Source organism: Strongylocentrotus purpuratus, unplaced genomic scaffold (assembly GCF_000002235.5).
Source record: "Strongylocentrotus purpuratus isolate Spur 01 unplaced genomic scaffold, Spur_5.0 spur5_scaffold_10, whole genome shotgun sequence".
In the NCBI taxonomy this organism is placed as follows: Eukaryota; Metazoa; Echinodermata; class Echinoidea; order Camarodonta; family Strongylocentrotidae; genus Strongylocentrotus; species Strongylocentrotus purpuratus.
The window spans coordinates 24753408-24766337 of NW_022145595.1; the positions used below are offsets into that span (position 1 = coordinate 24753408).

The 12930-nt window shown below is 35.9% G+C and overlaps 1 protein-coding gene across 1 annotated transcript in view; it reads left to right on the forward strand.

Moving 5' to 3' along the window:
* The first annotated feature begins 825 nt into the window (after positions 1-825).
* The window catches only part of LOC115921590, a 57644-nt gene continuing 45539 nt past the window's right edge, over positions 826-12930 (forward strand). Inside the window, exon 1 of the mRNA XM_030979187.1 lies at positions 826-1758. The gene's annotated coding sequence lies outside the window, so the exon portion shown is untranslated. The remainder of the gene's footprint in view (positions 1759-12930) is intronic.

Sequence of the window (12930 nt, forward strand, 5' to 3'; positions counted from 1 at the left end):
CTATACCACCTTTTTTAATTGAGACTAATGGGTCTGCGTCTCTACACTAATCCACACATGTGTCTGTGTTGATAGCGGGGAGGGGGGTTTCGCGCACTTGCACTTCAGTCTTCAGCCTAGGTGCTGGACATTGCAGGCACTGAGAACCATCTTAGCAGTCGATCTGCCAAGGAGACACAGAAGGAATTTGATGGAGGTATAAGGTTCCATTTCGATTCAGGTGACTTGGGATGATCGAGTTTCCTTGCAGGGAAAGGAAACATTAGTGTGATTTCTTTGGCTCTATGTGTTGGTTACATAGTATCAACTTATAGTTTCCTTGTTTTTGTGAGCACCTGGATTGATTCATCTGTTTGGATTAAACATTTATTTGGAATATGATTATGTCTTAACTCTTTATGACTTAATATGGGAAAGTCAAGTTGCGTCTTCCTTTGTAATCTTTCTTCTCTGCTGAGACATTTGTACTCTTAAGTAATTGTGTACCATAATCAGAAAATTGGTTTCATCAAATTCGACCAGTCAATTAAACCTGGATGTTAACTTATTGTTTTTGTGAGCATCTGGATTGATTCATCTGTTTGGATTAAACATTTATTTGGAATATGATTATGTCTTAACTCTTTATGACTTAATATGGGAAAGTCAAGTTGCGTCTTCCTTTGTAATCTTTCTTCTCTGCTGAGACATTTGTACTCTTAAGTAATTGTGTACCATAATCAGAAAATTGGTTTCATCAACTTCGACCAGTCAATTAAACCTGGATGATCTTAACTTAAATGTATAGCTATTCTTCAAAAACTTTTGGATCTCAAGAATAGATATATTAAGTGAACACTTTTGGACACTGGTGGATGTTTCATTGTCATGGATTATTGCACAGTTTCAAAAGAATAAGGTCTGTTGTGCTGTACAAAGCGAAGTCTGCAATTTGATGCATCTGAAAACTTAGAGGAATATTAAGTATTGTTCTGACCTTTGCAATATTGTTTAATGAGCAGGTGCTGTTAACAACAAAACTTCATGTTATAAAATTCCCAGTCAAAACTATCAGAAAGTTTTGTTGCCAACACCGGCGTCAGTCGAAAGCTAGTGCCAAACAGTTGAACTCTTTGCTATATTCTCTTGGGATTCCCCTTTGAAAGAGATACAGGCATTTCATACCTTGGTGATTCAGGGATATGGATCTTTGTTGTTGCCTAGGGCACTCATGAATGAAACATTCAACTCCCCCGTAACAAACAATCTTGAACTGTCATATTCTTTTGTAATGATTCAGTCATCCATAGGATTCGCCCAAGATTTTAAAGCTCTGATTCCATGTTTGACTTTTTAAAAGTTGACTCAGAAAAACTGAGCTTATTTTTGGCTCCCTATCATCGCCTCATTATCCTCTATCATCACTTCAAAGGAGTTTTGACTTGCTCAGGAACTCAGTTTAGATTTACTCTAACTCTTCCTGTCCTCCCCCGGCTACTTGTCTCCTTTTGTCGCCAAAGTCCACCACCCTCTTTTCGGATCAATACTTTTGGATTAAAACAATATTTGACTCGCCGCTGGAGATTTTGTCGTCCGAACTTGCAGAGAATTGGAAGTGTCAGAAGTAAATTTGTGATTCATAAATGGTGTCTTTGTAAACTCTGGGGTGAAGGGGCGCTGTCATAGTTTTGATTCTAGTTTCCTTGTATGACTGATGAGTTCTATTTACAGTGCGGTTGTGGAGATAATTGTCAGAGGCGGGAATATCTTCTGTATTTGGTGAGTACCGGTATGTCAATTTTGTGTGGTTGAGTGTTTAAATGTCAGCAATACCTCTGAATGTTTATCGCTATGTGTGTCTACACCTAAATTGCCCAAATTGGGCAATGTAGTGTGTATGCCACCTTATCAAAGAATTTAAGTGGACCCATTGTTTGAAAAGGACAACTAAAAAAATGAAGTTTATTTTCATTTTGACCCACCAAAAGATTAAAGGATTGAAGAAAAAAAAACAGTTGCTGAATTTATTCAGCATGAGTTTGTGTCTTAATAAGTCTGATCGTGGCCTATAATATGAATAGTATAGGTCCATGATGAGATTATTTTGACCTAAAGAACTTTAAAATATCTTGTACCCTTGCCAAAAAGAAATTATTCTTTCCTTGAAAATAAATAAGATTGTAAACAATTTGTTTAGACCAACAGCATAATGGAATATACCCCCCATAATCTGCCCAATTGATTATACTGTATGTGTAGGTTGAAGAACAGTTCTAAAGACAGAAAAGTACTTTTATAAAGTTAGTTTCTTTCAGAGGGTTTTTCTTGTAAATGTTTTAAAGGAACCTGCAATAGTAAGAATTTATCAAAACTTTGTTATCATCTGTGATGTATTTTCTACATTTTCTGACTTTGTTTATCTTGTCTACACAGTACCACATAATGTAGTGTCTTCTATTCCTTTCTATTAAAGTGCCCTATGTGTATTAAAGATAACAGCACACCTCAACATTTAACATTTGATAAAGGTTGACGGCTGCGAGACAGATTTTTAATAGATATACCATGAATGATAAAAATAGTATTTAATTTATCTGTGGGATGTGAAAAATATAAAACAAAGCAGTACCGTATGTCTGCTTGGTCGCGTAAACATGTTGATGTCAGATGTAATAATTCAAATTAGATTTAATCTTGGTACATTGTACTTTTCAAATGTTATTTTTCTCACCACAAAATTGCAAGCAAGTTACCCATGAACATTCCTGAAACAGTCCTGTGAAAATAGATTGACAACACCCGTGGTAATGGTATTGATTATAGGTAATTTGACATTGTCAGACAATAGCCAGCCATGCTTGAGCTAGCATTGGTATTTGATTTACAGTAGGCGCGTTTTCATCATCTCGAGTTTGCCAAATAGCCCGCTATTTCTGATTTGGGAAATAATCCCGCAGTTACAAATCGCATCTTCATCAGCTCGAGATTCGACCTCGAAACTTGAAACTCGACCTTGAGAAATTAGCTTGAGATATTTTGCTCAACGTTCGCGCATAGGAGACGCATCGGACAAAAAGCTGGATATTTTGCCAAGTAGTGGGATATTTTGCAAACTATACCAAGATATCTTGGGATGGCAATCCCGACCAAATATCCTGCTAATATCCTGCTAACTTCGGGCTGATGAAGACGCAAATGAGCTGGATAGTTTGCGATCAGGATAGTTCAAATAGCTGGATATTTGGCAATCTCGAGCTAGTGAAAACAGGTCTAGTTTCCATCAATCACATTCTTAGTCAAGCATCGTTGAACTTTGTAGAAAAAAAATCGATGTTAACATGCCTCTGGTAGACCCTGTGTAAATATTACATATGACTCATGTTTGAGGGAGATTGTAAATATTATTAATGAGGGCATATTTATGAATGCAGTTTAAATAACCGCAACCCTAAAATGTAAGTGCAGCTACAAAGAAAATGAGGAAGAATGTGTCTTTTAAACCGTTGATAACTGTTTCTAACCACTATGAAATCCCAAATCCTTTGGAACTATGAACCATTTCCAGTGGGCTAATATTTCTTTGTGGCTTGTGTTTGATATTAAACAATGGAGAACAAAAGACTGATTTTGTTTGCCTGATGTAATGAACATTGATCGAAATGGGAGTTGCCCGAATTTGACAATGCTGAAAAAATATTTGATTTTTGTAATGAGTCTTTTCTATTTGCCAGTCCTTTGTTACTGGATTTTGTTTTGTTCTGTTAGTTGAGTCTCCAAAGGGTTATGAAAAGTAGAACGTTTTGGTAAGGAATAATTAAACTGTGATCAATATGAAATTACTCATATGATAAATGCAATCAAACAAGCTGGATTTACACTGCAAGTTGGTAGTTTCTAAGCACATATGAGGCAAAACCGAAATAAAAAAAATATCCATATTATCTTGCTTTCCATCAGCTCTGACTTTTTATATTCCTTTATAAAAATATATAAATATTGAATATAGTACCCTAAGGGTTCTTCTAAATAAAGGTTGGTATAAGAGGATTAGATGATTCTGAAGGACATTAATTGTGTGTATGTGATGTTTATGCCCTTCTGGCTCCTAACAGATGACACTGATACCAGGGGGGTGTTTCACAAACTTAACTTTAAGTTGGACTTAACAATTATGGAGAGCCATTTGTAGCCTTTAAAAAAATATATTAAAAAGCAAAAATTGAAGTATTTTAGACTTTTTATTAATTCCACGTCAAGTTACATGAAATTTCTTTGATTATAGAAAGTATGATTGATTTGAATCAACATTTTAGCCCTTTTAAAATAACTTGTACAAACTGTTTTCATAGATTCCAACGGCTTTCCATAATTGTTAAGTCCAACTTAGAGTTAAGTTTGACTTTAGGATCTTTGTGAAACACCCCCCCCCAGGTGTGTTTATTATGATTCAGCTGTATGATTACAGTTTGGATACGCCCCTTGTAATCCTAGAGGTTCAGGTGAACCCTTTAGAACTCTGTGGACCTTGATAGGCTTGGGACAATTCAAGAACTAAGTTCAGTCAATAAAAAACATTAAAATACACAACAGAGAAATATCAATAGACATCAATACAGAGCAAGTAGATATACATGTAGTCAAATTTTGAGAACTGAGGGGTCAATCTAAAAAGAGCTGTACATTGACCCCAAAATTAACCAAAAAATACATAATTATAAGAACTCAAGACATTTGATCTATATTCCATCTTTATGATAATGATGATGATGACATTTATGTATATTTCAATTATATTTTTCTTGAGGATTGTCTTGTAAACTTTATTTTTGTTTTCCATCTGTTATGATGTACACATGTATGGGACTGACGTTTTGCTCCAAATTTTAGCAAAACTGTATACAAAATTAAAAAAGAAGCGAATGTAAATTTAATGAGTAAAAATGGAGAAATTTTGGAAAGGAGAAGAAATAAATAAATCAAATCAAATCAGAAGAGAAGCAATGGAAACAAAGTATGAGGAGAAGTAGAAGTAAAAGAGAAAAGAAAAAGAAATTCATGTTTTAAGCAAAGATAAATGGAGAATATTAACTACAATATATGTCAAAACATAGAAGAGATTGACTGTATAGTATGCAGTTTAAGAAAGATGTGTAATTCAGTGAAGAGAACAAAAGCAAAGAAACTGTATAAACTAAGCTACAATGTACATACTGTACATGTAACAAGGAATTTCTAAGACTGCCAGTATTCAACAAGTTCATTTGAGTCCATTTTCATTCCATTCCTTTATTGGTGACATTTATGCTTATACAATCAGTGTTTGATTCCTGTACCATTTCCAATTTACTATAACTTGCCTTAAAATGATATCTGTCTACGACCACCGATCTTCTTCAGGATGCTCCGGTAGAAAGTTGAACAAAGTTTACTTCAAAGGGAAATCTTATTTGATATCAAAGTGAGTCAACCTAATAGGCAATGATAGACAGACTCTGATTCATTCTCCAAATCGACAGCATGAGTTATAGTCCGTTCAGACCGGAGAAAACTGTACAAAACTTGTTTTTAAAGATGAAATCAAGATTATAACTATTATTATTATTATTATACAAAGAAACATCAAATAAAGAAGGTAGGTCTGAATTTGGTTGACATGGCAGTTGGCCAATCAATTAGATCCTTTATTGATTTTTCATTAGAAGCAATTAATGCTTAAACATGTGTTTTGCTTTATGATATTTTGTTAGAAAATTGCTATACGATGTTCAGACTAGAACAAACTACTTATCGTACAAATGGTTTTAGGATAGCCGTACAATTATTTTTTGTAGTCTGAACTGGGGTTAGACATCATGCCGGATTCAGCTCAGTTTAAGGTAATGATGGAATTCTTAAATAGAATGCTTTGAGATCTGAGTTGCTCTGGTGGGAAGTATCAAAAGTGCACAGTGATTTGATGGAACAAGTGACCCAATTCTAGAATTGTACAGATTATATGACTTGTTGCTGAGAAAATGAACAAGAAGTGGCGTGGAGTGATATCTTATGCTGGCTTTTCTTCCTCATATAACATATTTCAACAGAAGTATGCAGGAAGAAATGGGGAAAATTATCATCCATGTGTTTATTTTGAATGATTATGCAAAGAAGCATTAGTTGTAGTTTTTTAATGAAAATGCAATGTTTGACTTGACATAGTTGTTTCAGGAACAAGTCATAAAATTGTGAACTATTTGTCATATGTGATTTCATATGATGTACAGGTACGTGAAGATTATTGTAGAAATGATGTTTTCCCAGCAGATTTGTGCTTAATTGCACATTTGTAAAAGGAAATCTAGTGGAGAGAAGAAAGAGACAGAGAGAAAGATGGGGGTGGGGAGGGAGGGATGGCTATAGGGATGGAAGAAGGGAGGGAGGGAGAGTTCCTTATAAGTTTGCTGGAGCCAAATTGCTAACCACAATGTGCTTGTCCATATTTTTATAATGCTTTGTTAGTAAACCTTTGTTGAGGAATCACAAAATAAAGGAGAAGAAAGATTACTACAGCCAAAGAGCTAGGTTGGGGGAAAGAAGCGGAGGAAAGAAAGAAGCAGGACTGGATATTGGGAAGAAAAGAAGAAATATGATAGAAATATGATAGAAAGAAAGAAATAAGAGCACAGAATTTGTACCATGATATTGATAAGCTGCTTTCTGAGAAAACATATATTATATTAAAAATTGATAATGAAGGTTTAAAAAATAATCCTTGATCTGATTTCTAAACTCATTTAGATAATCATACAAAAGTGATATGACAGCTTTGAAATGAAGGTCTTATTTTTATACTTTTGTTTAAAACACAAATTCTCACTTGATGTTCAGAGTGCTTTATTTTTGGCAGCTATTAATAGGTGGGGAATTTCCTTGAAATAAATTGGATACACCGTGATCGATGACTGCAACTTTTGGTACTCAAAAGCTCGGCCTCCTTGCCTCTAGCCCTTTCCTTTCTCATCTCCATAGCTGAGCATGCCTTCTAAAAATGGACAATAAACACCCTTTTTTTCATAGATTTTGTCTTTTTGAACCTGGGCTTTGGGGTCTAGGCCATTGGTGTGAAACTTTTTAGGCATAGAGAGAGAACGAGCGCCTTGGATTGTTGTAGGCAAACAAAGAATACAAAAGGAACGTGTTATTCTGTGTGTTTTCTTCAGAGGAGCTCTATGTGATTTTTCCTTTGTCGTCTTTATGATTTTGTATGCCGCTGTGCTGGGAGTAGATAATGGTCGTTTCCAGGAGTCGTGCTGACATTCGATACCAGGATTTTTTTTCTTCTCTCTCGTTAGAGCATTCTCCCACTTTGCAAGTTCATTGCTCCCACTTTAGACTGCAGACATCTGCAGCAAGCGCAGATGAGTATCATGATAATCTGAGAGCATTCTTGTACATTACTGTGCAAAGTAGTGGGACAAGGATCATTTTAGGGGCATTTGCACTATACTGATGGACTAGCAATGTCTTCAAAATGTGATCATTAGGTTGTGAAATAAATTTGTATAAACATAATGGGTTGCTTAGAATTTATGAAATAAGTTAAAAGTGGAAAGCTAAATAAGAAGAGAGACAAAAGAGAGAGGAGAGTGGGAGAGGAGGAGAGGCAGAAGGGTGAGAGAGGGTGGGTGTATATTATACAGGGGAGAATTAGATAGAGATAGAGAGAGAGGGATGGAGGGGGAGAGTGAGAGAGAGAGAGAGAGAGAGAGAGGGGGATGGAGGGGGAGAGTGAGAGAAAGAGAGAGAGAGAGAGAGAGGGAGAGAGAGAGAAATTAAGAAGAAAAAAAAATTATATTTACCAGAGAAAGATAGAAAGGAAAAAAGAAAGAAAGGTAAAATAGAAACAATGTTTCTCTCCCTTCCTTGCTTTCTCATTCTTTCTGTCTCTCTCTTGTTCAGCCTCTGACACTCTTTTGAGTATCAAGGAGGAAAAAGTAAGACCATTGACGTACAGGAACGTAATGCCAATTATACTTCTCATACATGTCATGATTATTACAGAGAAGAAGAAAAAGAAGAACAAAATCATCCTGAGGATGGTCAAAAACTAGTGATTGAAAATTCTAACTCATAAAGACTGACTAACGATTTCTCTTTAGCTCTCGATCCACATTCGCATTATCCATAGCAAGTATGAATTCTGTCAAAGGCCCTCTTGAATATGTATTTGTTTTAATCTCTGGGATATTTGTTTAGAATTTTTCACTTTGTGTTTCCCATTCAACATCCCCTTCTGTAAAGACTCCTCGTTCATCCATTAGGAGAAATAATAACATCCGGACTCAAACAAAGCCCATTTTATATTCAAGAAAGAAATAATCTTGCACCAGACAACAGCAATATTTGCATCCCTTAACCTCATCTAATTAAAAAGATATTATTTGTCCATTCATCCCCTCTCGACTACGATGGCGGTGAGAGAATCTCCCTCTGCCCCTTCGCTCTTCGCTGACTCCGTCTCAATTGTGTTTCCATTTTCATAGGCAAACTGTTATTGCTCAGCCATCATCGCATGACAGTTCGAGTAATGAAAGCCTAGGATACAGACTTAATGAGGCTGTTAATGGATGCTCCCGGGAATAATGAGTAAATGAAGATATGAGGTAGTCTTCTTTTCCAGACTTAGGGAGTTCATTTGTGAAAATATGCGCAGTTTTCATTTCAATGGTTAGAGCTTAAGAGTGTGATTTGATTTTGATATAACAGACATTTTCCATTGGCTCAAGCTCGAGTTATATCATGCACAGTATTCAATGATTTAGACCTTCTATTTTGTACAAGGAACTATCTGTAATTAACTTATTTGTGTCATACATTACTATAATCTCAACTACTTTTGTTATTTTGTTATGTTATATTGAATTGCACCAAATTTTAGTTAATTTGCTTACCAATTGGAGTATATATGTATTTATTTTAAATAAAACTACATCGGATAGGTATTTACGTATGTAGTATAAATAGTTGTCAGTATATAATTTCAAGAGAAAGAAATTCAGCAAAAGAAATCTGAAAAAATTAGGAAGAAGTATACAAAATTAAGGATGTCAATACTTGACCTTTTACCTCAATAGAATGTTTAAGTACTCCACATTCCTATTGAAAAATCCTATTTAGTTTATGACCCATTTGTGGTCTCAAGAACGTCACAAATCAATACTAGTTTACCACAGACTTACTATTACATATTTGTAGCCCGTCATGCAAGAATTAATTGATACATCAATGGCGTCACAAAGACAATTTATCTCTCTCGGGACATCGTCAGATAACCAAATATTTTTGGTTACAGGCAAACCTCCAAAACCCATTCCTGTTCAAAACACATCCATTATAGTTCTGGCAAGATGCGCTCCAGGGATTATGAAAGGAAATTACATACCGGTAGTCTGAAGAGACTATTTCCTGTCCGTCGAGATTTGCAACCAACTAAATGTATCCCATTTTAACACCAGAAGGGTTTAACCATTTAAAAGCTTTAGTCAAGTACTATTAAAAGGAGGGTAATGATCTGATCTGATATGATTTAATTTGATAATAGATAATGTTTTGAGCAACAAAGAAAAATATACCAACTTTACACATTTTGTCCTTGATACATGTAGGTGTTCAGATTAATCATTCTTTGAACCTATTTTTTGCTCTATATTTGGAATAATATGTGTACCATTCTATTTAACTTGATAATAAATGTTTTATGAATGCCTAGTGTGTATGTTGTTTATAAAGAAGGCATTTCATCTAGAGTTGTCTCTCTCAATCCAAGTTTAGTCAAGGCATGTAGGTGGCCAATAGGATTTATTACACAAAATGCACTTTGATAATGAACTTTTATAATGGCTGTCTGAGCTAAAACCCAGGTTTAACTCTTAGGAAACTCATAAAGAGATGATTTCATTAGAGCTTAAAAGTGACTACCGGTATTTGTGTTATTTTGAACATGATCACAAAGACTTTAGAAAAGAACCAACCTAGGTTTCAAATTTTTCAATAGTCCTGTGAACACCTTTTGAAGTGTGTGAACAGAGTAATGGCAAATAATATGAACCAGATTTTTCAGGCAATACATTATAAGGTATTGAAATTGCACATGAGTTAATTTCTTGAAAGTCTTCGCAATTATGTATTTAAAAAAAATAACGTATCATTCTCTCGATCATTTGCTGTGTGAATCCTAGCATGTGGATGTTTAAAAAAATCCCTGGACAGTGGAAATCATCACCAGACATCTCTTCCTCAATGTTACGGGAAAGAAGACATCCGTTGTGCATTTTATCAAATTACCTAAATGTGATTTGGCAGAGGAAATCCTGATTTTGACGTCACGTTGATGCCAATGGCCAAGTAGCCTATTAATCTTTTCAGTTGCCAAGACAAAATGCCTGTGTTTTTATCCTTTATCACATTTTAATTCTTGTAAAGTATAGCTACATCACTGTTACTGCACTGCATGCTTTCTGAAAATGTATTATATATTCAGATAAAGTTATTACAACGAGGCAAGTTTGTGTTAAGAGTTTTCTTGATCGTCATCGATAAAATTTGATGGTTCCTCATCCCACGTATCTGTGTTTTGTGTCTTGAAATGTCACATTATACAGTCATGATTGTTGCAGGCTATTAAGAAAGTGATTCACTATGTATTGCTCAAATGAAGAGGGTAGGAAAAGGGAACAGCAAACTAAAACAGTCCAAGGTAGAGAGATGGACAGAGAGGCAGATATACTCAGACAGATAGATAAACAGGCAGACACACAGACAGACAGACCTACAGACAGACAGACAGACAGACAGACAGACATATAGATAGATAGATAGATAGATAGATAGACAGAGAGACAGATACTCAGATAGAAAGATAGGCAGGCAGACACACAGACAGACAGACCTACAGACAGACAGACATATATATAGATATATATATAGATAGATAGATAGATAGATAGATAGATAGTAGAAAAACAAAAAGAGAGGGGGAGAAGGAGGGGGAAATAGAGAGGGAGAGAGAGAGGGAGGGAGGGAGGGAGGGAGGGAGAGAGAGAGGGAGGGGAAACAGAGGCTGTGGAGGGAGAAGGAGGAGGAGGAGGAGGAGAGAGGGAGAGAGAGAGAGAGCATACATGTGTCATTGATTGAAAGTGAGGAGTGGAGGCAATGTTTACAAGTGGAATGCATTATAGAACTACATTTAGACAGGAAAAACATGACAATCTAATGATGGACAATTATTGGATGGATACCACATTGAGTTAGAAATTACCATGGATATTGAGATCTGATTGATCAGAGTGGGTAGATTGAGAGTAGAAATATGGCAGATAACATAGTAAAAATGCTGCAGAAAGAATAAGAGGGAGAGATAGATAGGGTGTGTTTGAGAGAGAGAGAGAGAGATAGAGAAGGAGGGAGAGAGAGAGAAAGGATATTGAACATATCTATGGTCAAGAAGGTTAATGAAAGAAGTACCCAGAGTGCATGGATATCCATCTCGCATCTTGAAATCAAACAGGGGCTGTTGTCTCGTAAGGCTTCATCGTGCTACCGGTATACAAGTGGACACATTCTTCCTGCGTTGTATCTCTCTGTTCGTCACCCACCTCATTAATGTATGAGGACGGCCGAACGGCATCTGTGACCCCATTTAGGGGGATACTCGATCTGACGACCAGCAACACTTGCAAATTAGCTGGCTGACAGTGAGTTCCTTCCTCTTGGATAGTAACAAGTCAGAGGAGAGAAGTTGCATGGTAGAGAGGAAAAGGAGGGTGGAATGAAATTAAGGAGAGAATAGAGGGAAAGGAGAAAGAGAGAGAGAGAGAGAGAGAGAGAGAGAGAGAGAGAGAGAGAGAGAGAGAGAGGGGGGGGGGAGGGGGGTAAGGGAGAGAGGAATAGAGGGGTGGGGAGAGAAATATCTGACAGATATTGTCTGCATGCTAACAAGCTGCATGGCTATAGAGAGAGGATGGAGAGGAAAAGATGATAGAAAGGGAAGAAAGAAAGAGAGGAAGAGAGAGAGAGAGAGAGAGAGAGAGAGGGGGGAGGGGGGGGAGGGGAACAGAGGGATCGATTGTGATATTATGAGAGATAACAATTAGAATATTCCTTATCAAGCAGATATATAATCTACTTCCGCACCACTAAAGTGTAGCATGTGCTTGTAATTATGTAACAGGTTCTTTTGGTGTCATGCTCGTACCTTGAGTTGATTTGGCATGAGATCAAAATGATATTTAAAACTACTGAAGGCTGAACTAGAATAACTCACTTTAATTTTAGTTAGTATATAATGTGTATCCGCTTTGAACAGCTAATGTATAGCTCAGTGCATATCATAAAGCTGTTACATAGAATGGTGATTATTTAAGCGTGCTAATCTGCGTCAATTAATCCAGGGATTTCAAGGAAGGCCATAGAAATGATAGGATTAAAAAGTAGCTTTCTCTCTTTATCCCTTTTGAAAGGAAATGCCCTGCCAATCCTGCCAATAGTAATAATACATAGATACATGTAGCTGTATGATTGATTGATAGTCCAAAATATAAACACAGTATTAATATTCTGATGTATATACTTTCATGGGGTTATTTAGATATTCTGTGACATTGTTTAAAGGTGTTCGAATTTGAATTTGAAATTGGGCAACTTAATTATTGAAATTACGGTATTCCTATAGTTGAGCATGTTTACAAACATTTCCATCTATGATTTTAGAAATTCATTATGTAAGGCTTAATAATGGAATACATGTACTATCTATGTTAATACTTTTTGGGGCTATTTTCTGTTAAACAGAGAGTTGACAAATATCTGTCTTGTACACTATACCAACAAGAATTTAGTCAGGGGCATCCATCCCTCAAAAAAAATTTGTGTGTAATCTCTTGGGGCTCTTACCAAATTTGTAACAAAAGAATT